Source organism: Gopherus flavomarginatus, chromosome 5 (assembly GCF_025201925.1).
Source record: "Gopherus flavomarginatus isolate rGopFla2 chromosome 5, rGopFla2.mat.asm, whole genome shotgun sequence".
Taxonomy (NCBI): domain Eukaryota; kingdom Metazoa; phylum Chordata; order Testudines; family Testudinidae; genus Gopherus; species Gopherus flavomarginatus.
The window spans coordinates 45,631,479-45,659,061 of NC_066621.1; the positions used below are offsets into that span (position 1 = coordinate 45,631,479).

The 27,583-nt window shown below is 49.1% G+C and overlaps 1 protein-coding gene across 4 annotated transcripts in view; it reads left to right on the forward strand.

The window, feature by feature from the left end:
- Positions 1-27,583, forward strand: part of LOC127051024 (USP6 N-terminal-like protein) — a 208,759-nt gene that overhangs the window by 95,972 nt on the left and 85,204 nt on the right. For all 4 annotated transcript variants that reach the window (XM_050952814.1, XM_050952815.1, XM_050952816.1 and 1 more), the window contains exon 2: positions 2,444-2,740. The gene's annotated coding sequence lies outside the window, so the exon portion shown is untranslated. The remainder of the gene's footprint in view (positions 1-2,443; positions 2,741-27,583) is intronic.

Consider the following 27,583-nt stretch of genomic DNA (forward strand, 5'->3'; position numbering starts at 1 on the left):
AGCAGCTGCTTGTGCTGGGAAATCAGTTCAGTTTTTCCATTAGCACTGTTGACTCGTCAACAGTGTGGGATAATGAATTAGAGCAGCAAAGGGCTTTGGAGGGTCTTGTGTTCTCATGCAGGAAAGCCGAGGGTGACATTGTATAGTACGTGCCTACGGTCTCCACGGGTTAACACGCTTTGAGACCTCCAGGTGAATGAATCCACTTGACCTTGTAAATCAGTCAACCAAGTTAGAAAATGAGGTAAAACACAGGACCCCAGTGAAAACAAGATGTTGTGTTTGAACTGAGCTTCGCTGCATAAGTAAATTACAGACAAATGACATCATGTGGCTGTAGGCACATTGACTGCATTTTAGTTCACCGAGAATGTCTGATCAGATCACAAACTTCTATCCTAATCCTAAACAAAATGCAATTCAACAAACCAATCTCTCCTTTACTATAAAGCAGTGTTGGGCATTTTTTTCTATGCAGCAGCACTGAAATCAGGACATGACTGGCATCTCAAACCAGAAGGGAGAATAGCAAAATTTGAAAACTGAGAGGCTCAAAAATGGCCATTGAATATGTTATGAATAAAACAAAACCAAACTGAGCAAAATGAGGTCATGACTGTTTTAAATTGTTTGTGTTTGTTGCCCCTAAGATCTAAACGTGTGATCAATTGTTTGCCCCCAGCTTTGTGAAATTTCTGGCTGAGCAATTGCATCACTGCCCACTGGCTTTAACAGCTGTTTAGATGCACAAACATATCTAGGTCCTGTGCATCCACAAAGAAGCAAACACTGGAAATGGAAAAGACCTAGTGAGGCATGTAATCCGTTCCTCTTGGTCAGTTCAGTGCTGCAGTGTGGCCACATTTGCAGCATTGGAATGGTGTTGGGAGTGCTGCATTATGGGCAGCTATCCCAGCGTTCAAGTGGCTGCAACGTGCTTTTCAAAAGAGGGGGGTGGGGTGGAGTGTGACAGGGAGCGTGGGGGGAGACAGAGAGAGTGGATTTTTGGAGCTGACACTGTGTCAGCTCCCTGCCTTGCAAGTTCTAAGGACTTGAAGATACACAGCACCAACCTTCAATCATTTTAAAAGTTTCGACCCCTTCCCCCACCCCTCTCTCATTCACTAAATGCAAATTATGTACTCCTAAATAGCCTTCAGACCAGATAAGCAGCTGCTCCAAAACGGACCCCCGCTCCCCCTCTCCGGGCTGCTTCTCTCCTCAGGCAAACACTAGCTGTGGACATTCATCCCCTGCCTGCCTCTGCTCGAGCAAGCAGTAGCTGTGTTTGTTTTTTAAATAAGCAGCTCCGGGAGCCCCGAGTTCATAACAAAACAAAGAGAGGCATCACAACAAAACAAAGAGTGTTATATTAACTTAAAAAGCATTATGGGAAGGTTCCAGAGGTCAGTTACAGCGTAGTAAGATTAATCACTGTTTACACTGGCACCCCAGCTCTGCAAGAGCAGTGCTGTTCTCTTTATTCCTCTCGTTGAGGTGGAGTACAGCCAGCGCTTTAGCCAGGGAGATACAGCGCTGTATGTGCCTTGCCAGTGTGGATGAGGAGTAAGTTACAGCGCTGTAAAGCCACCACCAGCGCTGTAACTCTCAAGTGTAGCCAAGCCCTACGTTTCTTTTGGGAGACTACACTACAGTGTCTCAGATAATGCGGCTTAGGAAATGTTCATGACAATTCAGCCTTAATCCTCATTTGCTCATTTTCAGCACCACTGTTTCTACCGTCCCTTGTGCCACCCTAAATGCTTCCTTTCCTCATTGGTGGGTTACACCCTTGAAATGTTGTACGAAGTAGTCATGATGCCTGGGCAACATAGCTACAATGCAGAGTGCCGCAGCTTTGCTAACCTAACCTTCCAGTGTAGACGTACCTAGGTCAACAGCAGCATTTTTTTTGGTCAACTTAGCTACCATCACTAGTTCTGCACTGCAATAAAACATCTGTGGCTGGCCCTTGACAGCTGACTCAGGCTGCCGGGCTATAAAATTTCAGTGTGGACGTTCGGGCTCAGGCTAGAGCCTGAGCTCTCGAACACCGCAAGATGGAGAGGATCCCAGAGCTTGGGCTCCTGCCCGAATGTGTGCTCTGCAATTTTACAATTCCATGAGCCTGAGTCAGTTGAGACAAGCTAGCTGCGGGTGTTTAATTGCAATGTAGACAGACCTCTGGGGGGGGTGGAGTTACTACCGGGAGAGAAGAACTCCTCCTGTTGCTGAAGTAACTTCCCCTTAGCATTTGCACTACAGGATTACATCCATTGTAACCCTATAGTACAGCCAAGCCTTGAGTGTGTTTACTTGGGTGTTCACATAAACAGAATGTTGAACACTTTTTTTTGTTTGCAGATAGATCCTGATTTTGTGACAAAAATTTATGCGTGGTGCACGAAACAGAAAGCTGATGGACCTCTTGTTTTCTTTGCAGTGAGTCTGGGAGAGGGAAGAGAGTCTGTATAGTGACAGCTTCCGAGGCTGCATTTCTCCTCTGCAGTGAACGCTTGTGTGGAGGACACCGGAGAGAGATGACGCTGCATTGATTTGGGAGTGTGTGAGTGAGACGGAGAGTGAGCAGAGCTTGGATAGTTTGGAGGTTTCAGCTAAGGACAGAAAATTCTAAGAGTCATGAAGGTGAACATTTTGGAACTGGAAATATTTTCTGTCAGATGGGGAGAGGACAATTTAGCCTGAACTGATGTAGCACAGAGCCTAATATCCAGCTCAGGTAAGACAAACTTAAGCCAAGTTGGCATTGCATTTCTGTGCCATCTGTTTCTAAATTTTAAAATCGAGTATGAAACTGGTGCTTCTGAAAGAACTAAATGAATTAGCTGAAGTCACTCATAGTGCATGATTCTTCTCAGATATCTGAACATCTTGGTCTTTTCCTATAAAATCCCTTGCTATTCTGGTTTGTGGCCTTGCAAAGCACTGCTCGGTGTCCCAGCTGTGTTGCCTTGTGATATGGATAAATGGGTACTGAATGAGACCACTATGCTAACTTTTACCTGTAACCCTAGACAGGATTTAAACTTCTCTCCAGAAACCACTGACTCCCTACACCACTTAACTTAATTTATCAGTGACATTAGTGGAACAGGTACTTTAATGAGCTTCATATAGATATAGATAGCGCGTGTGTGTGTGCAAAAAGGTATTTTTCATAGTTTGTGGGTGAGAATTTCAAAAGTGCCTGAGAGAACTTAGGAGTGCAAGTGTCAAGAAAAGTCAATTATACTTGTGCTCCTCAGCCCTGTAAGTGCTTTTTGAAATTCTTGTGCCTTTCTCGTTGCGTTTGTGTGGTGATGGTGTTGGTCAGTGACATTTGCATGAAAACAGGATCTTCTGTTTCTTAGGAGTTCATCCCTCTAGATACTATTTCCTTCCCTTAAGTGAAAACCATCCTTAAGAGATTATTTGAAACCAGAGTCTTCCTCTTTTTTGCTCCCTTGCCTCTCACGGAGGTGGAGTAAGTTTGCCGATGGGAGCGCGACCTCCTATTGGCATACAGCTTCTTCACCAGACATATTACAGAGGCGCAGTTTCATCGGTGAAGCCGCACTGACGTTGTGCTTGTGTAGGCCTTCACTGAGAGCTCTGTGGTTAAATCCCCTCGTTGGCTTTTGAAAATCTTGTCCAGGTTTTCTAATAAAAATACTGAGACAACCTTTACAATTAGAGCAGTGCTGACAGGTAGGCCCATAACAAAACTGAAGAGAAAGTGTGTCTTTCAAATCTGTGTAGAGGAAATGTTTCTGATGCTTGCTATAAAGCTAGTGGTCTCAGGAGAAGCAGAAGCTCGCCATGTAGTTGAATACTTTCATGTTTCTCACAGGCAGCCACAACCCGTATTTTCTGCTACTCTGTTCATAACCTTTCCCAGACTATGCAAGCAACACAGCAGGTGGGGAGTTCTGTTCTGGTGAAACATGGCTATTTTCTTAGTTTGAGGAATTGCCATCCTGGATCAGATCAGTGATGCACCTAGTGGACTGTGCTCTCCACCCCCTCAAATGCACTGGGAGATTGTCAGGGTTTTAATCTCATTCTGAAACACGGATAAGATCTATTCTAGGCTATACACTAGAACAGTGATACTTGGACTGCGGCTTGCAAGCTGCAAGCGGCTCTTTAATGTCTCCTGTGGCTCTTTTCAGCACACATTAAAACACTATGATTTAATTATTAACCAATCAGGATGCTTTTATGTTGTTAACCAATTAAGTTGTCAACTTGCATAAGTTATTAACTTATTTGCTTTGAGAATTTTATTTTTATATATACTGCATTAAATATTTCCCAGAATATTGTTTAAATATGAATAGTACTAGAGTAAACGAAACAATGAATTCACACTTCTGTGGCTCTTTTAAGCAATGTTGATCACTAATTTGACTCCTGAACAACTGAGGTCTGAGTATCACTGCACTATAAAAATGTCAGTGATAATGGAGTTGTAACTAGGCACCCAGACATGGTTGCATTTGGAGCTCCTGTAGGAACACCAGTTTGGTAGTAAACCTGCCTTAAAGAGAGTAAACTTGTCAGTCAGAGAGAATCTCACAAACTTTTATTGTTTGCTCTTGTTGTGAATTAATGTCTACGGTGACTTGAAGCACATGAAGGTCTATTTTATGTACTTTGATAAAACCACATCTGAGCATTTTAGCCTCTATTAGCCCTTGTCAGGGTTCCCTCCCCACTCTGAACTTTGGGGTACAGATGTGGGGACCTGTGTGAAAGACTCCCTAAGCTTATTTTTACCAGCTTAGGTTAAAAACTTTTCCAAGGCACAATTTTTTTTCTTGTTCTTGGACGGTCTCGCTGCCACCACCAAGTGAGTTAGACAAAAATTTAGGAAAAGGACCACTTGGAGTTCCTGTTTTCCAAAAATATCCTCCCAAGTCCCTTTACCCCATTTCCTGTGGAGGCTTGAGCATAATATACCAACCAAATAGGTAAACAAGATGAGTGCAGACCAGACCCTTGGGTTTTTAGGACACTAAAAACCAATCAGGTTCTTAAAAACAGAACTCTATTGTAAAGAAAAAAAGTAAAAGAAGCACCTCTGTAAAATCAGACTGGAAGGTAATTTTACAGGGTAATAAGATTTAAAACACAGAGGATTTCCCTTTAGACAGAACTTTAAAGTTACAAAAAATAGGAATAAACCTTTCTCTTAGCATAGGAAAAATTTACAAGCTAAAACAAAAGATAAGCTAACGCATTTTCTTGCTATTACTTAAAATTTATGTACTCTTGGATGCTTGTTTTAGGCAGGGTTTTAGGAGATTTTTTTTTTCCCTACCCTGGTCCCTCTTTATCCCTACGTGCCAACCAGGTTATTTAAGCTTTTCAACCCTTTACAGGTAAAAAAAGAGATTTTATGCTACCCTTAGCTGTATGTTTATAACAGCTCTATGCTCAGTTAGCTAGTTTTTAATTGCTGTAGTTAGCATATTGTGCACTGTACTGTTGCTTTACATGGCTGTGTTTATTGCATGGCACGCAAATGTGTAATCACTCAGTTACAGCTAATAGCAGCTTTATAAGTGAAAGGTATTGTTTTACTGGAGAAAGGGTAGCAATTGTGTGAGACAGCTGAAGAATACAGATCTGCCTTGTTCGCTATGGATTGCTTTCTTTTCTCCACAAAAATAAATGATCTATAAGACCTTCCATTACTATTAAATGGTATACCTTATTAAATGGTAGAGGCCAGCTTTTATTAGGCATGTTCTTCAAAGGAAAATTGTAGGGATTAATTTATATCTTAGACAGTTAAACATCTATAAATTATGTTGGATTGTGTTTTTAAAATAGCTTCCAGAAATCCCTGTTCCTGTTTTAGTATCTCATGATGGTGGATGCTGTGTCTGAATAAATTAATTTTTTTATTCTTGCTTCCTAGCAGGAGTTTCTCTGATATAAACCAAGTTGTCAATTAAAAACCTGATTTGTCAGTTACTGTAAGAAGTTACTTCTTGATTTTTGGTTGATAAGAGTTTGTAACAGTATTTTTAATTTAATATTTTTAGTACTATTAAGTCATGACTGTTTTCTTATATGCAACACAGATTCTTTCAGTGACTTGTTCTTTATAAATAGATGTAGTAATTAAAATATCTTCTATAATTCTGTGTGTTTCAGCCTGCCTTTAAGGAATTACAAACATTTGATCAATTTCATTTGCTGCAATTGGTGAATATGGCTTTTCTACAGATGACCCTAAAATTGCCCATAGTGTCAGATTGTGTGTATAAACACTGTAAAATATATAGATATAGATATAGATATGTGCTAATTGGTCCAAAATCAAGTCTCATTCAAAGGTAGACTACAGTGTAATTAAGACAATGCTATATCAGGTAATGCCTTCATTTATAACACCCCTCACCTGCCCAAGTATTTGGGACTTTGTACAAACAGTTAAAACATATCAGAGGGGTAGCCGTGTTAGTCTGGATCTGTAAAAGCGGCAAAGAGTTCTGTGGTACCTTATAGACTAACAAACGTATTAGAGCATGAGCTTTCATGAGTGAATACATCTTGCATCTGACAAAGTGGGTATTCACCCACAAAATCTCATGCTCCAATACGTTTGTTAGTCTATAAGATGCCATAGAACTCTTTGCTGCAGTTAAAACATAAGACATTTTAAAAAATCACAAAACAGGTAATCTGAAAACAAAATAAATGGTAAAAATTCAAACAGATGAGTATTATTTAATAAAAATAAAGGTTATGAGATTCCTGACAACATTTAAACCAGAAAAGGTGTGTGGAATATACAGTGTTGCTACATTTTCTTTTAAATGAGGTGGAAAGGGCTGAAATGAATGCTCCATAGGCAGTGAGTTAAAGAAAACCTAGTAGTAGTCACAGCAAAGGCTGGTCATCTGTTGATTTAAGGAGCAATGGTGGCCTATATCCAAATGTAGATACCCTGCCAGGACTAGACTCACTGTGGATTGCCAGGTTCCTTCCCACTGAAGGGATAGAATATAGCCATTTCTGCCCCCATTAAAAGTGAACAGGGTCAGTATAAAATCAGAGACCTTTCATAGAAATCTACCGTAAGAGTGCAAGGAGAGTGTAATATGGTAATGGGTGAATGAGGTAGAAAACAGGACCCTCTCTCACAAAAGAAATAGTAAAGGAACAGAACAAAAGGTCCATGTTGCTTGTAGAAACATAGTGGCCCCATCTTAATTTCAAGATATCGTCATCCAGCCTGAACAGCTTGAGTTGAGAGTCTATTAGCCGCCCGCGCTTTCAGAGAGGGGAAATGTATGAAAGGATTATGGGAGTATGACTCAACATTCTTGTGAGCACAAGGAGAGTGATTCTAGTTACTCTCCCAATTATCAGTCACTTTAAAAAATTGTTTTAAAGTAATCAGCCTTGCGTGGTGTAGAACTGTCAGAAGTGAAAAGCAGAGCTTGAGTAATTCATCTGACACAGATTCAGTCATCACACCCTCTCCTATCCATTTTTGCATTTCATTCTGAACCTACTGAAAGCAACTAATTTCCCCATTTTTAACAGTTTACAGTGGGTTGGGGAAAGGGAAAGATTTCTGAAAGAATCTAGAAGTTGTAGTACTCAAACCTGTAGAGGCTCCATTGACTGGATTTTATGGTAACATTGGTTTAGACAAAAACACTGGGCCTGGTCTACGCTACGCTGTTAAAGCGATTTTAACAGCGTTAAATCGATTTAACGCTGCACCTGTCCACACTACATTGCTGTTTATATCGATTTAAAGGGCTCTTTAAATCGATTTCTGTACTCCTACAAAACGAGAGGAGTAACGCTAAAATCGACATTACTATATCGGATTAGGGTTAGTGTGGACGCAAATCGATGTTATTGGCCTCATTATTTTACAGTAGCTACCCACAGTGCACTGCTCCAGAAATCGACGCTAGCCTCGGACCATGGACGCACACCACCGAATTAATGTGCCTAGTGTGGACGCGCACAATCGACTTTATAATATCTGTTTTATAAAATCTGTTTAAGCTAATTCGAATTTATCCTGTAGTGTAGATGTAGTCTGGCAGATAGAATGTAGAGAACAGTCCTGTCTTGGCTCCCAAAGGATGGACAAATGATGATCTAATAGTATTTGTCCCACCCTTACCTTCCCACACCTCCCTTACTTCTAATTTCTATGATTCTGTAAATACTAAATGAGAACAGAAGTGAAACTAAGAGCAAAGTGTTCCTCTCCAATCCATGTGGCAGAGAGCTGCTGTACATTCTTGTTCTTTACACTGAAGTCCCACTAATGTCAATGGCAGTGCATGTACCACATGCAAGAAAAATCTGACAGTGTGCAGGAGAAGTCTGGCAGTGAGAAGCACGCAAGCAGCATTTTGAGCTAAATGTTAGGCTGTGTCTAAATCCTGCTGCCACTTCCTATACCACATTTCAGATTTGGCCCTTCCTCTTTATCCACCATGCTAATAATAATCCAGTTATATATCTTGTATTGTGATTGTTGAAACCTCTGCCTTTCTTGAGTGCTGTAACCTTAGCATCATTAGTTCCTTTTAAAACACTTCTAAGATCATCTTGTAAAACTGCCTTCAGTGACTCAAGGGTGTGAGTACCAGCCTCAGATTTCACCAGCCAGTTATCGAGTGTAAACTCCTCAGGCACTAGCAGCCTAAACATGGAGTCACAGACAGTCCCCTTGGGTATTCTGATCCATCTTGCCACCCAGGTGAGCCTACCTTTGTGATAGATGACCTGTTATACCAAGTATTTAGGTTACTAAATACAGGTTACAGACCCGAAGAACAGCCGCTTACCCCAGGTCAGTAGCACCTTAGATCTTGCATCAAAGACAATGCTTGTAGCCAACCGTATATTAAACTATATAAAATGTATTAAGTAGGAAAAGGAAATAAGAGTTATTTACAAAGTCAAGGCAGGTAAACATATATACAAATATGTTACTATCTTAAATTTCCAAAGTTGTTAAGAAGCTTCTATAGTCAGCAAGCTTTACATGTCCTTTAGGGCTAACCCAGGCTAAGTAGCTGGGGATCTCTTGCTTGTGCTTAAGGAGTCCAGGCATCACAGAGATAATCAGTTCCTTCTGTTTGGGATTTTTATCCCATGCCTGCCATGTGCTGTGAGCTGCAAACTCAGCTGATGGGAGGAATCCACTTGCATGAGTCATCTTCATGGGGAGGAGGGCAGAACAAACAACATCTTTTGTCCTCTTAGTGTCCTCTTAGACTATTCTGGGATGTTAATCTGTTGATGGACCTTTCCTGTTGCGCCAGCTGTAACAGTTTCTGTTGGAGATCTGCACTTCACACTAGTTAGTCTCTGTCCCATCTGGTGACTTACATAGTCACAGAGGCTCACAATACAACCTTACAATATGGTATACAAAGAGTTTAAGGCAAGGGTTCTCAAACTGGGGGTCGTGACCGCTCAGGGGGTCGCGAGGTTATTACATGGGGGGTCGCGAGCTGTCAGCCCCCACCCCAAAGCCCACTTTGCCTCCAGCATATATAATGGTGTTAAATGTATAAAAAAGTGTTTTTAATTTATAAGGGGGGTGTCACACTCAAGAGGCTTGGCATGTGAAAGGGGTCACCAGTACAAAAGTTTGAGAACCTCTGGTTTAAAGGCTTGTCTACACTGGCAATTAACAATGCTGCAATTTTCTCACTCAAGGGTGTGAAAACCCACTCACCTGAGCACAGCAAGTCACAGCGCTGTAAAGCACCAGTGTAAACAGTGCCCCAGCACTGGGAGCCACGTCCCTCGTTGAGGTGGATGTTGTTTTAGAGTGCTGAGAGAGCTCTCTCCCAACACTGCTCTGTGACCGCACAAGGGACGTTAAAGCGCTGCCAGTGTAGACTAGCCCTGAGTGAAACTAATGCCTGCAGCAACTCACAAGCATTCAGTAAAGTCTAAACACTAATCGCATTCTTATAATTTGAATACCTATTTTAATGATATTAACACACAGGTGTGCCAGACTGATGCCAAGTATGTATTTGTCAATGTCCAATTGAGACACGGGGGCTTTGGTGTGAGCTTGGCATCTTGTCTGCCAGTGTCACACATCTTCTGGCCAGTCTTTCTGACACATCATCCACTTTGAGTCTCTCTGTTGCCTACCCTTATCCTTACCTTTAAGGCCATCCACAATTAAGCCCTGAATGATCCTATCAACTACCCCCTTTACTCCACCATGATCTCTTTTTACAAATTTTTCATACTGCTAGCCTATGCAAAGAAATTTCTTTCGATTTCTCATCCTTCTTCCTCCACATCCTTTGTTTGCTCTCCCACCTGGTGCATTTAATTTTAAACTAAGGTAGTATATCCTTTGGGACAGAATGTCTTTTGCTGTTATGTCTGTACAGCACATAGCACAATGGTACTCCAATCTGATTTGGTCCCCAATAAATAATCCCCATTTTCAGTTCACTTGTAGTCGAATCTGGGGGCAAAGAATGTGTAAACTAATGAAGGGCCATGGGGAAATAACTACACATTGCTGAAGCAGACAGACGTTGCTTACAGCTGTGGTTGCAAACAACTAGCAAGGTTGTCCCAAAGCAGCTGATGAAGAGAAAACAGAGCGAGAAACTCATAGCTATGTCCATAGGTGGATATACTAAGCTGTGATAAAAGCATCCTTCTAACCCCCAACACCTGTTGTTGGAAGCCAGAGGACTCTCTCTCTGCTTCACAGATTTGACAGATGCTTTTACAGAAGGTATTTCTGGAACGAATGCCCGAATCTCTGTGCAGCAGAAATAACTGTCAGAGTGTAACTGTGTCATGGACTTCCAATGTTCCAAACACCTGCCAATTAGCAGCTGAACTTGGCTGTGCCAGCTGCTATATCTTAGGCATTTTTATGAACTCCTGCATCTCCCTTTAATATAAACAAATCATCCTTTCAATGCTAGCCAGAACACTAACAGTAAAAGAGACCACTTCTTGCTCAACTTTCCTGCTCGTAGCTTGAGCCACATCTGCTTACCTTGCTGACAAAATCTCCCTCCCGTTAACTCTGCAGAACCAGCCCACTGATGGAAGAGGTGAGCTGGGTTCTACTTCGACTCACAAACAACGCTGCTAGCTAAATGCTATTTGCAGAATCCGAGTCACTAGTGTACAATGTATATCAGGCAGGATGATCCCAGTTCAGATCCCAAGTGGAGTTTTCAGGGCTGGCAAGTAGAAAAATTAGCTTTTGAGTTGTAAACTGATCACATTTGATCTGCATGTCAGTGAGAGCATACATAGGAAACAGCATGGTAATATTGTTCTTCGACTGCTTGTTCAAGTCAATTTCAATCAGGTGTGTGCGTACCGCGTGCACAACAGCCAGAAGATTTTTCCTCTAGCAGTGTCCGTAGGATTGGCTTTGGTGCCCCCTGGAGTCGCGCCTTCATGGTGCCCAATATAGGGTCCTGCCAACCCGACCCTCCACTCCTTAGTTCCTTCTTATCGCCGGTGATGGCTAGTTGGAACTTCCCTCGCTCTTGCTTCTGCAAGCGCCTCTAGCAGTGTCCTACTGTCATTTGTATATAGTTAGTCTTAGTAGTGTGAGTAGTTTCTCTAAGTTGCTGTTGCGTGGGTTTCTCCCCACCCTCATTTTGTTCCCCAACACTGGGGCATGCCTCAGTCGCCTGGGTTCAAACCGTGTGACGTTTGCAGTAAATTGATGCCAGAGAGCGATCTGCACGCTTCTTGTTTGAAGTGCTTTAGCGAGAGTCATGAAAAGGACAAGTGCTGCATTTGCAAAGGGTTTCGGCTGGGGACCTTTAAGGATCGTGAGCAGAGACTCAGAATTCTCCTCATGGAGGCAGCCCTCCACCCATAGTCCGACCTTGGGTGAGCGGAACCCATGCCGAGTGCCTCCTCCGGCGCCAAGGAAGGAGGCTAAGGATTCCCAGCACTGACACGGCACTGAGCATAAGACTTGTGGTAGGCACTGGTCTTCATCCCCAGTGCTCCAGAAGAAAAAAAGGCATGAGTGAGGGCGCTCCCCCTCCTAAGCCTAAGGAGCCAGTGACAGGGAGGCCTCAGCCCATCCAGCATACGCTGAGTCTGGCACTTCCCAGGGGCTCATCAACTCCTGCCTTGCAAGGGGTCCAGTCAAGACTGGCCCACTAGCGTTCTCCGGACCATCATGGCCGGGATATTCAACTCCCCTCCACTCCGGAGACTTTTGAGATGGCACAGGACCTTATTCACCTGACGGCGCTGCCTTCTCCAAGGAGGGACATGGCACTGGTGATAACCCGGCCACCTATCCCATCTGGGGCAAGCTGACGGTAATGTCGTGCCACTCCCCATCTCTGTGGCACCACTCCCCGGTGCCCGCTGCCCACGTGGGGGACCACACCAATCCCCAAAGGCCTGGCACCGCTCATTGCACCACCCAGTACTACTCCTCTGTGGCTTTCCTTTTCTGAGACCTTGGAGTCTGAGGAGGAATCCTATTGGTCAGATAGGTCCAACAGCAGGAGATCTAGATCTCGACAACACTGCCAGCCTCCTTCGGTGCCATGGCCACCTCAGTAACAACCACCAGCTCAGTGGCCCTTTTGGACTCCTTGGGCTTGTCATCAAGCCCAGAGTCAGCGCCAGCCATCGAGATCCAAGTTGGCGTCGGTTGTGTCTGCATCCTTCCCACCCACACAGCAGCTGTCACCGGAGATACCAATACCTCTGTCTACCGCTCAGTCCTCTGTATCAGCGACCACTCCAGCACCGATGCCTACCTCGGTGACTGAGGCACCAGTGTTACAGCAGCCCAACCAACAACATGACCCTCTTGGGGCCAAGGGCAGTGACCAAGGCCATGTACCGGTGCTCTTGTTGTTGTCCTCCCCAGATGAGGGCGTTGTGGGCACTTCAATGGCCCCGGCCTTCGAGGATAGCAGGGTCCTGCAACAGTTGTTGCGCAGGGTGGCCCAGAACCTGGGGATCCAGGCAGAGGATGATGATTCCATGGTGGACATCCTCATCCCCTCAGGGCCCTCTCTCATGGCGCTGCCACTCATTAAAACTGAAATTGAGACCACAAAAACTTTGGCAGACACCGGCCTCTTTGCCCCCTACACCGAAGAGAAATGAGAGACACTCTTACATCCCCTCAATGGGATATGAGCATCTCTATTCTCACCCTCCACCTGACTCTTTGGTGGTGGATGCTGCAAACCAAATGGATTGTCAGGGGTTTCAGGGACCCTTCCCCAAAAATTGGGAGGCGAAAAAGGTGGACTTGTTCGGGAGAAATGTCTACTCCACAGTAGTCTGCAGCTCTGCATTTCAAACCAGCAGGCCATCACTAGTAGGTACTCCTTTAATACCTGTGGAGTGATGGCCAAGTTTGCCAAGCTATTACCACCAGACTCCCATGCCGAATTTAATGCCTTTATGGAGGAAGGCAAACTAATTTCTAGGGCCTCCTTGCAGGCGGCTCTTGATGGTGCTGACGCGACTGTGCGAATCATGGCTATGGGGGTGGCCATGAGAAGGTCCTCTTGGCTCTAGGTCTCCGGGCTTCCTTATGAAGTCCAACAGACCATCCAAGACCTACCCTTTTAAGGGCAGGCCTGTTTCTCTGAAAAATCAGACAGACAGGAGACTGCACAGTTTAAAAGACTCAAGGACCACCCTCAGGTCCCTGGGCGCACACACAGGCACTTCAGGCTGCAGTCTCCTCAGTGGTTTTACCAAAAAAACCAACAGGACGGTTCCCGAAGGAGGAATAGGGGCAGCAGAAAAAGCTGCACACATCCTCAGGCCAGGCTCTGGCCAATCCAAGTCACCTTCAGGCCCCAAACTGGCCTTTTGAAGATGTGGTCAAGGACGGCGCACCAGGACAAGAACTGGATCTACATCGCCTTACCTTTTCGTCCCAACTGTCCGCTTTCTACCGTGCATGGTCCCGTGTAACTTCGGACAGCTGGGTGCTGTGCATGGTAGAGAGGGGATACTCCATCCAATTCTGTGCCCTCCCGCCCTTCCACCCTCCTTCCCCATCCCTCCTCAGGGACCTTTCTCACAAGCATCTCTTTATACAGGAGGTGCACTCGCTCCTTTCGCTAGGGGCAGTGGAAGGGGTTCCTCAGGAGGAGAAGGGCAAGGGCTTCTATTCCCAATATTTCCTAATACTGAAAGCCAAAGGTGAGCTAAGGCCCATCCTAGACCTGTGAGAACTCAACAAGTTTGTGAAGAAGTTCAAGTTCCGCATGTCTCCTTGGCCTACATCATCCTGTCATTGGATCCAGGAAACTGGTGTGCTGCCCTTGACTTGAAGGATGCGTATTTCCACATAGCAATAACTCTGTCCCACAGAAAATACCTCAGGTTTGTAGTGAACAGCACCCACTACCAGTTCACAGTCCTCCCATTCGGTCTGTCTGCGGCACCTCAAAGTGTTCACCAAGTGCATGGCAGTCATAGCCGTGTTACTGCGCAAGCAGCAGGTACAGGCAGTGGTGATCTGGAGCTGGTTTGCACTGGGTCGCAAGCCTCGGTTGTTTAAATTTAGAAGCCAGCGTAGAACCGGTTATTAAAGGGGCCAGTGAGTGGGCAAACTCTGGTTCGCAGGCCACGTCCGGCCCGTGGGACCATCCTGTCTGGCCCGCCTGAGCTGCCAGCTGGGGAGGCTCCCCTGGACCATCCCCCCCTCCCCTCCCCCCCCTTGCAGAGCCCCAGCTCTGGGGACGGGGAACAGGGCAGTTGGGTAGGTGTGGGAGTTCTGGGGGTCTTTTGGGTGGTGGTGGATGGGGTTGGGGCAATCGGGACAGGGAGCGGGGCGAGCTGGGTAGGGGGTGGGCTCTGGTGGCTATTTAAAGGGGCGTGGCAGTAGAAGCAGGGGAGCCCCAGGCCCTTTAAGTAGCCCATGGAGCCCAGGGGTAGCAGGGGGCTCCAGCGGCTGTTTAAAGGGCCTGGGGTTCCAGCTGTCTCTGCTGCCCCGGTCCTTTAAATAGATGCAGGAGCCCCACTGTTTCCCCAGGGCTCCCGCGGCTATTTACAGGGTTGCGGTGGTAGAAGCAGGGGAGCTCGGGGCCCTTTAAATAGCCCCCGGAGCACTGGGCTGCTGCTGCTACCCCAGTGGGGGGTGGGCACTTACCTTACACAGTGGTCTGAGGCTGGCTCTGACTCACTCAGCCACTCCTCTTCCAGGGGCCAGAGCTGACCCCAGCATACCGGTAAGTCACTGGATTTACTTTCACCCCTGGTCTTGGGAGGGGTTGGGGAGGGGACAAGGAGCAGGAGGGGGTTGGTTTGCGGGTTCTGAGGGGGGCAGTCTGGGACAGGATGTGGGTTGGGTTGGGATCGGATGGGGCAGGGGGAGAGACAGGCACATGGGGCTTGTACTCACCGTGCGGTTCCCTACCGGGTCTTTGGCAGCGGGGGTGTGTGCGTGTCTTCACTCTCTGTAGGTGAAGGACCCGCCACCAAAATACCACTGAAAACCCGGAGCGAGTAAAGACCCCCTTGCGCTGCCGAAGTGCTGCTGAGGACCCAGTAGGGAACAGGTTATTAGGATTTTGGGAGCTCATCACTGGGTACTGGTATTCCCACACCTCGACGACTGGCTCATCGAGGGCCTCTTCAGATTTCAAGTGGAGGCACAAGTCGACTGCATAAGAATGATGTTCAACGAACTGGGCCTCCTTCTGAATGAGGAAAAATCAACACTGTCCCTGGTTCAGAGGATAGAGTTCACAGGGGCAGTACAGGACTCGACACAAGCCAGGGCATGCCTCCTGGAAGCTAGGTTTTGGTCCCTCAGCGACATCATACGAGGTCTCAGGCAGTTTCCCACCACCACAGGAAGGAATTGCCTGAAACTTCTAGGACACATGGCCACTTGTACCTATGTGGTGCAACACGCCTGGCTCGGACTATGGCATCTCCAGTCATGGCTAGCCTTGTTGTATCAGTCACTTTAGGACATTTTGGACTGGGTTGTGACTCTAACTTGCCCAGTACTCGACACCCTCCAGTGGTGGCTTAACCCAAAGGTAGTATGTGCGGGAGTCTCTTTCACCAGCTGTCATGGTATAATTTCCCACTCTGAACCTTAGCATCCAAAAGATAGGGTACCAGCATGAATTCCTCTAAGCTCAATTACCTGCTTAGTACTTGTAGTGCTGCCACCAACCAGGAATTCCAGTGCCTGGTACACTCAGGTCCCCCCAAAACCTTGCCCGGGGACCCCCAAGACCCAGACCCTCTGGATCTTAACACAAGGAAATAAACTGTTTCCCTCACTGTTGCCTCTCCCAGGCTTCCCCTCCCTGGGTTACCCTGGAAGATTACTGTGATTCAAACTCCTTGAATCTTAAAACAGAGAGGAAAATTCACCTTCCTCCCTTCCTTCTCTTTCCCCCTCCCAGACTCTCCCTGAGAGAGAAAGTAATCCTAACACAGAGAGAAATTAACCCTTCTCTCCCCCTTCCCTCTTTTCTCCTCACCAATTCCCTGGTGGATCCAGACCCAGTCCCCTGGGGTCTCACCAGAATAAAAAAACTATCAGGTTCTTAAACAAGAAAAGCTTTTAATTAAAGAAAGAAAAAACAGTAAAAAATATCTTTGTAAATTTAAGATGGAATATGTTACAGGGTCTTTCAGCTGTAGACACTGGGAATACCCTCCCAGCCTAAGTATACAAGTACAAATTAAAATCCTTTCAGCAAAATACAAATATGAACTCGTTCCAGCCAAATGCACATTTGCAAATAAAGAAAACAAACATAAGCCTAACTCGCTTTATCTACCTAGTACTTACTGTTCTGGACATATAAGAGACTGTATCAAAGAGATTGGAGAGAAACCTGGTTGCACGTCTGGTCACTCTCAGAACCCCGAGTGAACAACAACCAAAAACTAACAGCACACACAAAATCTTCCCTCCCTCAAGATTTGAAAGTATCCTGTCCCCTGATTGGTCCTCTGGTCAGTTGACAGCCAGGCTCACTGAATTTGTTAACCCTATACAGGCGAAAGAGATATGAAGTACTTCTGTTCTGTTAACTCTTACTTATCTGTTTATGACACGCCCCCCAAATCGCTGACAGTGTGGAACCACACTGACAGTGATTTCTCCCTAGAACTGTAGAATAAACAGATCAATAAACACATGCACCCTTACATATGCCACTAATTATGTAAAACTACAAGATTCTTCACATTGTAAGGACAATTTTTAACCTGTTGATTTTGTATCAAGTCCTTGATCTGTTGCCGCTGCAGACGTTCCCGGGTTGTGGAGAGGGTCACCTCTCCTGCACCACCGTTACTTTTCCCTTTATCGTAGATACCGTCATACCACTTAGCATCATCTCCCTGGGCTGTAAACTGACAAACCTGTAAGTCTCTGGAATAAAAGGGCTTGAGAGAATTAACGTGGTACACTCTGGGCTTTAGGGAGGAATTGGGAAATGCTATGAGGTAGTTAACAGCTCCCAGGCACTCTTGGACTGTGAATGGCCCTTCCCATGATGCTTACGGGCCTGTTGCGCCTTCAAGACCATAACCTGGTCTCCTACCTTGAAGGAACGCTCTCTGGTATGTCTATCATACCAGGCCTTTTGCTCTTTTTGAGCATCCCTTAGGTTTTCTTTAGCGAGGGCTAAAGAGTGTCGGAGGGTGTTGTGTAGGTTGCTTACAAAGTCCAGAATGTTAGTTCCTGGAGAGGATGTAAACCCCTCCCTTTGCTGCTTCGCCAACTGTAATGGCCCTTTAACCTCGTGGCCATACACAAGTTCGAATGGTGAAAACCCTAAACTGGGATGTGGTAGAGCCCTGTAAGCAAAGAGCAACTGCTGCAACACTAGGTCCCAGTCATTGGAGTGTTCATTCACGAATTTACGTATCATGGCCCCCAAAGTTCCATTAAACCTTTCCACCAGGCCATTGGTTTGATGGTGGTACGGGGTGGCAACCAAGTGATTCACCCCATGAGTCTCCCACAGTTCTTTCATGGTCCCGGCCAGGAAATTAGTCCCTGAATCCATAAGGATGTCGGAGGGCCAACCTACCCTGGCAAAAATGTCTGTTAGGGCCTGGAAAACAGTTTTAGCCCTGGTGGTGCCTAGAGCTACTGCTTCTGGCCATTGAGTAGCAAAGTCTATGAAAGTCAGTATGTACTGCTTTCCTCTAGGTGTCTTTTTTGGGAAAGGACCCAGAATATCCACAGCTACTCGCTGAAATGGGACCTCAATTATGGGGAGTGGCTGGAGAGGGGTCTTGACCTGATCTTGGGGCTTTCCCACTTTTTGGCACACCTCACAAGACCGGACATACTTGGCAATATCCTTGTCCATCCCCTCCCAGTGGAAGGACTTCCCCAACCTGCCTTTGGTTCTGTTCACCCCAGCATGGCCACTGGGATGATCATGGGCTAAGCTTAAGAGCTTCCCCTGGTATTTAGTTGGAACCACCAACAGTTTTTGTGGATGCCAGTCTTCCCGATGTCCACCAGAAAGCGTCTCCTTATATAAGAGGCCTTGGTCTAGAACAAACCGGGATTGGTTAGAAGAGCTGAGAGGCGATGGGGTGCTCCGTGCCTCCGCCCAAGCTGTCTGAAGGCTGTCATCTGCTCAGTCTGGAACTGTTTCCTGGAGGCTGGAGACACCAGTTCTTCTTCGAGTGATTGCTCACATCCATTCCAGTTAGGTGTGCGCGCTCGTCGGAAACTTTTTACCCTAGCAACTCCAGTGGGCCGGCAGGTCGCCCCCTAGAGTGACGCCGCCATGGCGCTCGATATATACCCCTGCCGGTCCACCCGCTCCTCAGTTCCTTCTTACCGCCGTGTCGGTCGTTGGAACTGTGGAGCGTGGCATTGCTGTCCTCCATGTCCCTAGCTCTCCTTGTTACTACCGTTGTTACTGCAGTTGTTAGTTAGTCGTTAAGTATAGTTAGTTAATTAGTTGTAGTGTAAATAGTATTTGTATATAGTTGTTCGCCGGTCTGGGCTGTAGCCCTTCCCGGCACCCGGCACCGGGCTCATGCCTGGTTCGCCGGGCTTTAAGCAATGTGCGGCCTGTAAAAAGCCTATGCCAACCAGCGACCCTCACGACGCGTGTCTAAAGTGCCTGGGGGAATCGCACAGGTCGGACAAGTGCCGCATTTGCAAGGCTTTTAAGCCCAGAACAAAGAAGGAGAGAGACCAGAGACTCAGGACTCTCCCAATGGAAGCGGCACTTGACCCAGCAGCTTCGCAGGCCGTGATCTCGACGCCGGCACCGGATCGCACCGGCACCGGAAAGACTCCCCGGCACCGACCTTCCCCGGCACCAGGTGCAGAAATGAGACCATCAACGTCTGCTACTCCAGCCAGGCAGACTCGAATGGAGCGCCCGGCATCGACATCGGCCGCGGCACTACCGGCACCGTCGACTCCGGGCCCGGTGGGTCCGTCGAGTCCGGTACCACCAAGCTCCCCCATAAGATCTGGGGTTGAGCTATTGGTCCCATCCACTCCGGAGACCTTCGCCTCGGCACGGGACCTTATCGCCCTGACTGAGTCGACTCAGCCGCCACCCCCGGTACCTCCGGTGCGGGTAGCATCTAGGGGCAAGCCCATGATGACGGCACCGTCTCGGGACTCACGCTCGCGATCGAGGTCCCGACGCCACGGTCGCTCGAGATCCCGACGCCGCTCGCAGTCCCGGCACCGCTCCCCTCGGCGGTACCGGTCGCACTCGCGGCACCGATCGACCTCCAGACGGTCATAGTCTGACTCCAGCCGTCGATACCGGCACCGTGACTCTAGGAGCCAGTCTCGCCGTCATTCAGCGCGCCGGTCGACCTCCTGGCACCGAGCTGGTGGCAGGTCCCGGTCCTGGTCGACCTCCCGGCACCACGTCGGTGGCAGGTCCCGGTCCCGATCCCGGCACCGAAGCAGCGGCCGGTACCGGTCCAGATCCCGGCACCGAGACAGAACCCGGTCCCGATCCCGGCGCCGCTATGACTCCCGGTACCGATCCCCGGCACCGAGAAGATCTTCGGTGCCGAACCGCGCAGACTCTTATCAGCCGCGGTCGGCCCCGCCATGGCCTTCTAGACAGCCGTCGGTGTCATCTCAAGCGGACAGCGTATATGCGCTGGGCACCGACAGACAGGCGGCATTATTCCAGGACCCTCCGCAACAGGACCAGGGTCCGCAGCAGTGGGGGTTTTGGACACCTGGGCGTACCATCAAGCCCAGGGCCCCCAACAGCTTCCTGCTAGGCCTGCAACGGCGGAGCACAGGGTGCCAGAGGCTTCGTTGTCTCGCCCCCCTCCCTCCCCTGATGGAGAGGAAGGATCGAAGCAGCAAGACCCTGGTCTTGCTCCTGAGACAGAGGCGAGGGCTGAGGGGGACCCCCCACTGGACACTTTCTTGCCAGGGGTCTCCTCATCCTCCTCCCCCGACGAAGCGGTGGCTGGCACTTCCTCCAGTAGCCCTCCTCCACTAGATCTCAGGGCACACCAAGACCTCCTTAGGCGAGTAGCACAGAATCTGAGCTTGCAAGCCGAGGAGGTCTCTGAGATCGAGGACCTCATCGTCACCATCCTCTCATCCGATGCTCCCACCAGGGTCGCCCTACCCTTCATTAGGACGATCCAGGCCAACGCCAATACAATCTGGCAGTCACCGGCCTCCATCCCCCCTACGGCGAGGGGCGTCGAGAGGAAGTACATGGCCCCCTCCAAGGGCTACGAGTACCTCCACGTTCACCCGACACCGTGTTCCCTGGTGGTGCAGTCGGTGAACGAGAGGGAGCGCCACGGACAGGAAGCTCCAGCCCCCAAATCCAAGGAGGCCAGGCGTATGGACCTCCTCGGCCGCAAGGTCTATTTGGCTGGGGCCCTTCAGCTCAGGGTTTCAAATCAGCAAGCCCTTCTTAGCAGATATGCTTTTAACTCATGGGTGGCAGCGGACAAGTTCAAAGAGCTGCTGCCACAGGAGGCCCGTCAAGAATTTGCGGCCATTCTGGACGAGGGCAAGAAGGTTGCACGAACCTCGTTACAGGCCTCTTTGGACGCTGCAGACTCGGCTGCCTGCACCCTCGCCTCGGGGGTAACGATGCGCCGCATCTCCTGGCTTCAGGTTTCTGGCCTTCCACCGGAGCTCCAATACACCATCCAGGACCTCCCGTTCGAAGGCCAGGGCCTGTTTTCAGAAAAGACAGACCCCAGACTGAAAAGTCTTAAAGACAATCGGGTCATTATGCACTCCCTCGGGATGCACACGCCAGGAACGCAGCGCAGACCCTTCCGGCCACAGCAGCAACAGCAGCGTAGGCCATACCCCCAGTTCCGCCAACGGCAGGACCTTAATAGGCGCCGCGGCAGGAATGGAAGGCGTAGACATTCGGGGAACCAAGGGGGGCAGAATCAAAGCTCCTCCAAGCCCCCGCCTGGGCCCAAGCCTTCGTTTTGAAGGTGCACCCGAGGGCGCAATAACAGTTTCCCCCACGGATCCTTCCCCCCCGTTTTCCAACCGCCTTTCGTTTTTCCTCCCGGCGTGGACCCAAATAACATCGGACCGCTGGGTCTTACGCGCGGTGCAGACGGGATACCGCCTGCAGTTTATATCATTTCCTCCCTCCCGCCCCCCTTCCTCGTCCCTCTTCAGGGACCCCTCTCACGAGCAATTCCTTCGGCAGGAGGTACAGACGCTCCTCAACAAAGGAGCTATAGAGGCGGTTCCGGAAAATGAGAAAGGCAAGGGGTTTTATTCCCGCTACTTTCTGATCCCCAAGGCCAAGGGAGGCCTCAGGCCTATCCTTGACCTGCGAGAGCTCAACAAGTACCTAGTGAAGTTGAAGTTCCGCATGGTATCCCTGGGGACCATTATCCCATCCCTGGATCCGGGAGACTGGTACGCCGCCCTCGACATGCAGGACGCTTATTTTCACATTGCCATTTGGCCACACCACAGACGTTTCCTTCGATTCGTGGTGGGCCGCCTTCACTACCAATTTGCAGTCCTCCCATTTGGCCTTTCTACGGCTCCGAGGGTATTCACAAAATGCATGGCCGTCGTTGTGGCACATCTTCGGCGCAGTCGTATCCACGTGTTCCATTACCTAGACGATTGGTTAATTCGGGGCACGTCGGAGCTACAGGTTTGCAGCCACGTCCGCAGGATCACCGGCCTGTTTGCTACCTTGGGCCTCATGATCAACGTAGACAAGTCCACCCTGCTCCTCACGCAGAGGGTGGAGTTCATCGGGGCTGTCCTGGACTCCACCGTGGCCAGGGCTCTTCTGCCGTTACCAAGGTTCCAGGCGTTGTCGGCGATCGTTCAGCGATTGCGGGCAGCCCCCTTAACATCAATACGGACATGTCTATCCCTGTTAGGCCACATGGCAGCATGCACATTTGTGACCAGTTACGCTCGGCTCCGCATGAGGCCCCTCCAGTCGTGGCTCATCGCACATTACCGGCCGGCAAGGCAACCACTAGACATGCTGATCACAATTCCCCAGGGGGTGTTGGATTCTCTCAGCTGGTGGCTAGACCAGTCCGTAGTGTGTGCGGGGCTCCCATTCCACCCACCCCAGCCCTCGGTGTCCCTAACGACGGATGCCTCAGATCTTGGCTGGGGGGCCCACCTGGGATCCCTGAGAACACAGGGCCTGTGGTCCCCGCACGTGGTGAAGCTGCACATCAACATGCGGGAGTTGAGAGCGGTCCGCCTTGCTTGTCAAACGTTCTGTCACCAGCTTCGGGGTCGTTGTGTCGCGGTGTTTACCGACAACATGACGACCATGTACTATATCAACAAGCAGGGCGGCACCAGATCCTCTCCCCTATGTCACAAGGCGATGCAACTCTGGGACTTTTGTGTAGCCCACTCCATTCACCTCACGGCTTCCTTTCTCCCCGGAGTACGGAACACGCTGGCGGACCGCCTGAGCAGATCCTTCCTCTCACACGAGTGGTCCCTTCGCCCGGACGTCGCCCTCTTGATCTTCCAGAGGTGGGGTTATCCCCGTGTGGACCTCTTCGCGTCCGGGGGGAACAGGAAATGCCAGGCGTTCTGCTCTTTTCAGGGCAGGGAACCCGGGTCTATAGCGGATGCCTTCCTTATTCCGTGGACGACCCACTTGTTCTACGCGTTTCCCCCGTTCCCGCTGGTCCACAGGGTCCTTCTGAAGGTGCGCAGGGACAGGGCCCGCGTGATCATGGTAGCCCCGGCGTGGCCCAGGCAACATTGGTACCCCATGTTGCTGGACCTGGCCATAGCCGACCCAGTTCCCCTGCCCCTTCACCCGGACCTGATCACCCAGGAACACGGGACTCTCTGTCACCCGGACCTGCAGTCGCTGCACCTAGCGGCGTGGTTCCTGCGTGGCTGACCAGTTCTGAACTGCGCTGCTCCACCCCGGTACGGGAGGTACTCTTGGGCAGCAGGAAGCCTTCCACTAGAGCGACATACTCGGCCAAGTGGAAGCGTTTCTCCTGTTGGTGCATGGAGAAAGGTCTCCGCCCGATGGAAGTTTCGGTGGCCAATATTTTAGACTATATTTGATCCCTCAAACAACAGGGCCTGGCGATATCGTACTTGCGGGTCCACCTGGCGGTTATCTCCACCTTTCACCCGGGTGGGGATGGCCGCTCCGTTTTTTCTCACCCGACGGTGACTAGATTCCTGAAGGGGCTGGAACGTTTGTACCCTAACGTCCGACTCCCTGCTCCAACCTGGGATCTTAACCTGGTGTTGTCTCGGCTCATGGGGCCCCCCTTCGAGCCGTTAGCTACTTGCTCCCTACTCTATCTCTCTTGGAAGACTGCCTTTTTAGTAGCTATCACCTCAGCTAGACGGGTGTCGGAACTCCGGGCTCTCACGGTAGACCCCCCGTATACAGTCTTCCATAAAGATAAGGTGCAGCTGAGGCCACACCCTGCCTTTCTCCCCAAGGTGGTCTCAGCCTTCCACATCAACCAAGAGATATTCCTCCCGGTTTTTTGCCCGAAACCTCACTCTTCAGGCAGGGAGCAACAGCTCCACTCGCTTGATGTCCGTAGGGCTCTCGCGTTCTATGTGGAGAGGACCAAACCGTTCCGCAAATCCCCCCAGCTTTTCGTGGCAGTAGCGGACCGCATGAAGGGGCTTCCCATTTCTTCGCAGAGGTTATCCTCGTGGGTAACGTCCTGTATCAGGACCTGCTATGACTTGGCCCACGTCCCTACGGGCCGTGTGACTGCGCATTCTACCAGGGCGCAGGCGTCGTCGCTGGCTTTCCTTGCCCGTGTGCCCATCCAGGAAATCTGTCGGGCGGCGACCTGGTCATCGGTCCACACCTTTGCTTCCCACTACGCCCTGGTCCAGCAGTCAAGAGAGGATGCGGCCTTCGGATCTGCAGTGCTCCATGCCGCTACTTCTCACTCCGACCCCACCGCCTAGGTATGGCTTGGGATTCACCTAACTGGAATGGATGTGAGCAATCACTCAAAGAAGAAAAGACGGTTACTCACCTTTGTAACTGTTGTTCTTCGAGATGTGTTGCTCACATCCATTCCACACCCGCCCTCCTTCCCCACTGTCGGAGTAGCCGGCAAGAAGGAACTGATGAGCGGGTGGACCGGCAGGGGTATATATCGAGCGCCATGGCGGCGCCACTCCAGGGGGCGACCTGCCGGCCCACTGGAGTTGCTAGGGTAAAAAGTTTCCGACGAGCGTGCACGCGCGGCGCGCACACCTAACTGGAATGGATGTGAGCAACACATCTCGAAGAACAACAGTTACAAAGGTGAGTAACCGTCTTTTCCTCCTTAGACTGTGGACTTGGGTTTGGTCCTTCGGGAAGCGATGTAGGTGATGGGGTTGTTTTTGTTGCTGGTGAACCGCTCTCCGCTGGTTCTGCAGATGGTATTTCAGGCTCTGGCTGAGCCTCTTGGGTATGGTTGTCTGCTGCTTCTGCCAGTTCAGGCTTGCTGGCGCCCTCTGGCTTTGGTGTTGAAGATGCGTTAGCAAGCGCTGGCGTCAGTGCTGGCAATGGTTCTGGTGCTGGTTGCGTTTCCAGGTCCGGGTCTGGGACTGGAGGTACTGTGGCTGTTGTAGTCGTTGGCAGGGAATCCAGGTCCACTACCTCTGTCTGGGTCTCTGCTAACACAGATGGGGCCCCTGTGGACTGCTCAGGAACAGGGATGGGTCTAGAAGCTTGCCTGGCTTGGCTGTGTGTAACCATTCCTACCCTCTTGGCCCGCTTTACCTGGTTGGCCAAGTCTTCCCCCAGTAGCATGGGGATGTGATAATTGTCATAGACTGCAAATGTCCACATTCCTGACCAGCCTTTGTACTGGACAGGCAGTTTAGCTGTAGGCAAGTCTACAGCTTGTGACATGAAGGGGTAAATTGTCACTAGGGCCTTTGGGTTGATGAATTTGGGGTCCACTAAGGATTGGTGAATAGCTGACACTTGTGCCCCCGTGTCTCTCCACGCGATAACCTTCTTTCCGTCCACTCTCAAAATTTCCCTTCGCTCCGAGGGTATTTGAGAGGCATCTGGGCCTGGGGATCTTTGGAGTGATGGAGATATAATGAACTGCACTTGGTTGTGGTCCTTGGGGCAGTTTTCCTTTATATGTCCCAGTTATTACACTTGAAGAATCGCCCAGCTGACTGGTCACTGGGCCGAGGTGGGTTACTGGAGATTGGTGAGGTGAGAGAATAGGGAGTCGGCGGCTTTCCTTGGGCTGTAGGTGGGGTCTTAGGTTGCCCTCGGGTATAGGGTTTATTGTCAGTGTGCCCCTTGTGGTACTCGCTCCCCTTGATAGTAGCTCTTTTCTTTTCTGCCACTTCCACCCATCTGGGTCCAGTCTCCCCCGTCTCAGTGACTGTTTTGGGCTTCCCATCTAGGATGTACCTTTCTGTTTCCTCAGGAACACCCTCTAAGAACTGTTCCAATTGTATTAGGAGGTGCATGTCGTACAGAGATTTAACATTGGCTCCTGATATCCAGGCATTATAATTCTTTCCAATGTGGTAGGCGTGTCGGGTGAATGACACATCTGGTTTCCACCTTAGGGCTCTGAACCTCCGACGGGCATGCTCAGGTGTTAGCCCCATTCTGATTCCGGCCTTGGTTTGAAAAAGTTTATAATCATTCATGTTCTCCTTAGGCATTTCAGCCGCCACCTCTGCTAGGGGTCCACTGAGCAGTGGCCTCAGCTCTATCATGTACTGGTCTTCAGAGATGCTGTACCCATGGCAGGTCCTTTCAAAAATTTCTAGGAAGGCCTCAGTGTCATCACCTGCCTTGTAGGTGGGAAATTTCTTGGGATGTGGAACAATAACTGGAGAAGGATTGTTAGGGTTGGCTGGAGCATGGTGCCTAGCCTGCGCTAATTCCAGTTCATGCTTTCTCTCTCTTTCCCTCTCTTCCCTCTCTCTTTTATCTCCAGCTGTCTCCTGTGGGCAGCCTCTCTTTCTCTTTCTCTTTCTCTCAGCTCCATCTCTTTTTGTTTTATTTCTAGTTCTTGTTGTTTCTTTTCCATGTCTTGCCTGTGGTCTGCGTCTTGATTTGTTTCTCTGCATCCAGTCTTGCCCATTCCTGTTTCAGGGTGCCCTTGGTAGTCATTGTTTCTGCTTTCTTGTGTTGGGGCGCCCTCTGCTGTTTACTGCCTGAAATGCTACTTCTCTGTTGCCTCCTTAGGGTTGCTTAGCAACCGTCTTTTTTTAACTCCTTCTACCTAGCTATTCCCAGCAGAGGTAGAAAGAAAAAAAGCCATTCATTTGCAAATGTGTTTTGCTGGTGTATGGTGACTCACAGCTGGAGTTCCTTTGTTTAACAAAGATCCTTGTTAACCCTAATGCCTTTCCCTTCAGAGTACTCAGAAGGGAGAGACAGAAAAAAAAACTTGCAGACCTTTGCTTTTAAAAGCAATCTCCTCTAGCCTGCTTTACACACAGCTAGCAGGGAAAGAGAGAGAAAAAATCCTACTGGCTTTTGCTTCTAAACCCAAACCTCAGTCTGCCTGCAGATAGCTAACAGGGAAAGAAATAAAAACCTCACTGGCTTTTGGATTCTATCTTATCTATCTATCCCACACGCTGCACAATATGTCATGGTATAATTCCCCACTCTGAACCTTAGCGTCCAAAAGATGGGGTACCAGCATGAATTTCTCTAAGCTCAGTTACCAGCTTAGTACCTGTAGCGCTGCCACCAACCAGGAATTCCAGTGCCTAGTACACTCAGGTCCCCCCAAAACCTTGCCCGGGGACCCCCAAGACCCAGACCCTCTGAATCTTAACACAAGGAAAGTAAACTGTTTCCCTCACTGTTGCCTCTCCCAGGCTTCCCCTCTCTGGGTTACCCTGGAAGATCATTGTGATTCAAACTCCTTGAATCTTAAAACAGAGAGGAAAATTCACCTTCCCCCCTCCTTCTCTCTCCCCTCCCAGACTCTCCCTGAGAGAGAAAGTAATCCTAACACAGAGAGAAATTAACCTTTCTCTCCCCCTTCCCTCCTTTCTCCCCACCAATTCCCTGGTGGATCCAGACCCAGTCCCCTGGGGTCTCACCAGAATTAAAAAACAATCAGGTTCTTAAAC